The sequence below is a fragment of the Triticum dicoccoides genome, chromosome 6A, assembly GCF_002162155.2.
Source record: "Triticum dicoccoides isolate Atlit2015 ecotype Zavitan chromosome 6A, WEW_v2.0, whole genome shotgun sequence".
NCBI lineage: Eukaryota > Viridiplantae > Streptophyta > Magnoliopsida > Poales > Poaceae > Triticum > Triticum dicoccoides.
Genome location: NC_041390.1, coordinates 77473724 through 77476812, shown reverse-complemented (window position 1 = coordinate 77476812; position 3089 = coordinate 77473724).

Sequence of the window (3089 nt, the reverse complement as noted above, 5' to 3'; positions counted from 1 at the left end):
GGCGGCGGCGACCCGGGCCAGAAGGGCCGGCCGTGGGCTCGCGGGCCTGGCGCGGAGGAGTGGAGCGGGCACGGTGAGGTGGCGGCGCCTGGTTGGCTAGCGGCGGTGGCGGGGTGACGTGGCAGCTCGTCATTGGCCGGAGTGTGGTGGCTGCGGGGCGGCGGACATGTCCGGCGCGGTGGGGAGTTTTTGTCCGGCGGCGCGAGGAGCGGGGCTAGGGTTTCATCCGCGAGATTTTCGGGGGAGATGACATATATATAGGTAGAGGGAGCTAGGAGAGTCCAAATGAGGTGCGGTTTTCGGCCACGCGATCGTGATCAAACGACCTAGATGATGGAGGGGATTTAGGTGGGTTTTGGGCCACTTTGGAGAGGTGTTGGGATGCAACACACACGAGGCCTCTACGGTTCCTCGGTTAACCGTTGGAGTATCAAACGAAGTCCAAATGGCACGAAACTTGACAGGCGGTCTACCGGTAGTAAACCAAGGCTGCTTGGCAAGTTTCGGTCCAATCCGAGAACGTTTAACACCCACACACAACAAGAGGTAAAAAGGGAAACTGGAGGACATAGGAGCGCCGGAATGCAAAACGGACAACGGGGAAAATGCTTGGATGCATGAGACGAACATGTATGCAAATGCGATGCACATGTTGACATGATATGAAATGCATGACATGCAAGCAAATGACAAGGCAACAACAACGAATAACTGGAAGACACCTGGCACATCAGTCTCGGGGCGTTACAACACTCCACCACTACGAGAGGATCTCGTCCCGAGATCTAGAATGGCACCGGAGGGAAAACAGAAGGGAAAGAGAAGAGGTAAAAGTAAGTTGCTTCTTTGACGAATCAGTGAAACCAAAGAACCTTGAGATGTTGAACAAATAGAAAGAAAGAATGCAAATGGAGACGAACGAAGTTGAAAGCACTCCGTTAAGAAAGAGGCATAAGAAAGAACCGATTTGGGTAGCACTCCGGCTGAAAAGTGATATGAAACTTGATAAAATGAAAAGAACTTGAGCAGAGGGCACAACACTCCGGTTAAATGGATAAGAAACAGAAAGAACATGATCTTCATAATAAATGGGATGATGGGTGAAGAGAGCAACATCACAATGCCTCCGTAAGAAATGAGAGAATGGAAAGGAATGGGCGAAGGAGAAAACAACATCTTCTACCTCAAATGAGCTTGAAAAGCATCTTTAGGAGAAGGTTCGAACGGAATTGTTGTAACACCAACAACGAAAGGATAAGTGAGGGAGTCCTGGATTAGGGGGTCTCTGGACAGCCGGATTATATCCTTTGGCCGGACTGTTGGACTATGAAGATACAAGATTGAAGACTTCATCTCGTGTCAAGATGGGACTCTACTTGGCGTGGAAGGCAAGCTAGGCAATACAGATATGGATATCTCCTCCTTTGTAACCGACCTTGTGTAACCCTAACCCTCTCCGGTGTCTATATAAACCGGAGGGTTTTAGTCCGTAGGACACAACAACAATAACATACAATCATACCATAGGCTAGCTTCTAGGGTTTAGCCTCTCTGATCTCGTGGTAGATCTACTCTTGTACTACCCATATCATCAATATTAATCAAGCAGGACGTAGGGTTTTACCTCCATCAAGAGGGGCCGAACCTGGGTAAAACTTCGTGTCCCCTGCCTCATGTTACCATCCGCCTAGACGCATAGTTCGGGACCCCCTACCCGAGATCCGCCGGTTTTGACACCGACATTGGTGCTTTCATTGAGAGTTCCTCTGTGTCGTCGCCGTTAGGCTCAATGGATCCTTCTATCATCGTTAGTGATGCAATCCAGGGTGAGACTTTTCTCCCCGGACAGATTTTTGTATTCGGCGGCTTTGAACTGCGGGCCAATTTGCTTGGCCATCTGGAGCAGATTGAAAGCTACGCCCCTGGCCATCAGGTCAGGTTTGGAAGCTTGAACTACATGGCCGATATCCGCGGAGACTTGATCTTCGATGGATTCGAGCCTCTGCCTTGTGCGTCACGCGGTCATGATGAGTACGATTTAGCTCTACCATCTGACAGTGTTCAGGAGATCGCACCGGCAGCTGCTCCGACCCTCAATTCGGAGCCAATTGCGCCGTCCATGGACGGGTGGATGGACCCCGCCACGGAGGCCTTACCGAACATCGACCTTACTCTGCACGAGAGCCATGTTGACAAACTGCCGGATCTCTCTCCGGCCACGGACTCCGAACTGCCTGCGCCCGTTCCTATCGAATCTGATTGGGCGCCGATCATGGAGTTTACCTCCATGGATATCTTTCAGCACTCGCCCTTCGGCGACATACTGAACTCATTAAGGTCTCTCTCCTTGTCAAGAGGATCCTGGCGGAACTATGTCCGGCAAGACTGGGATGTGGACGACGAAGAAATTTGTGGCCCACCCACCACCCACTTAGTAGCCACTGTCGATGACTTAATCGACATGCTCGACTTTGACTGCGAAGACATCGACGGCATGGACGACGATGCGGGAGGCGAAGATGAACCACTGCCCATAGGGCATTGGACAGCCACCTCATCATACGATATATACATGGTGGACACACCCAAAGAAGGTAATGGCGACGAGACAGCAGAGGATGACCCCTCCAAAAAGCAACCCAAGCGCTGACATCAGCGACGCCGCTCTAAGTCCCGCCAAAGCAAAAGTGGTGATACCGGCACAGGAGATAATAAAACTCCGGATAGTGCCGAAGATAACAACAATCCCCTCGAGGAAGATTTAGAGCAGGAGGATGGAGGAGCCAGCCCTCTTGAGAGAGCGGCAGATGGAGAAGCGGAGGATGATAATTACATGCCCCCTCTGAAGACGAGGCAAGCCTCGGTGATGACGAATTCGCCGTGCCAGAGGATCCCGTCGAACGACAGCACTTCAAGCGCCAGCTTATGGACATGGCAAATAGCCTTAAGAAAAAGCAGCAGCAGCTTCAAGCTGATCAAGATCTGCTAGCTGACAGATGGACTGAAGTCCTTGCAGCTGAGGAATATAAACTCGAGCGCCCCTCCAAGGGTTACCCAAAATGCAGGTCGCTACCTCGACTGGAGGAAGA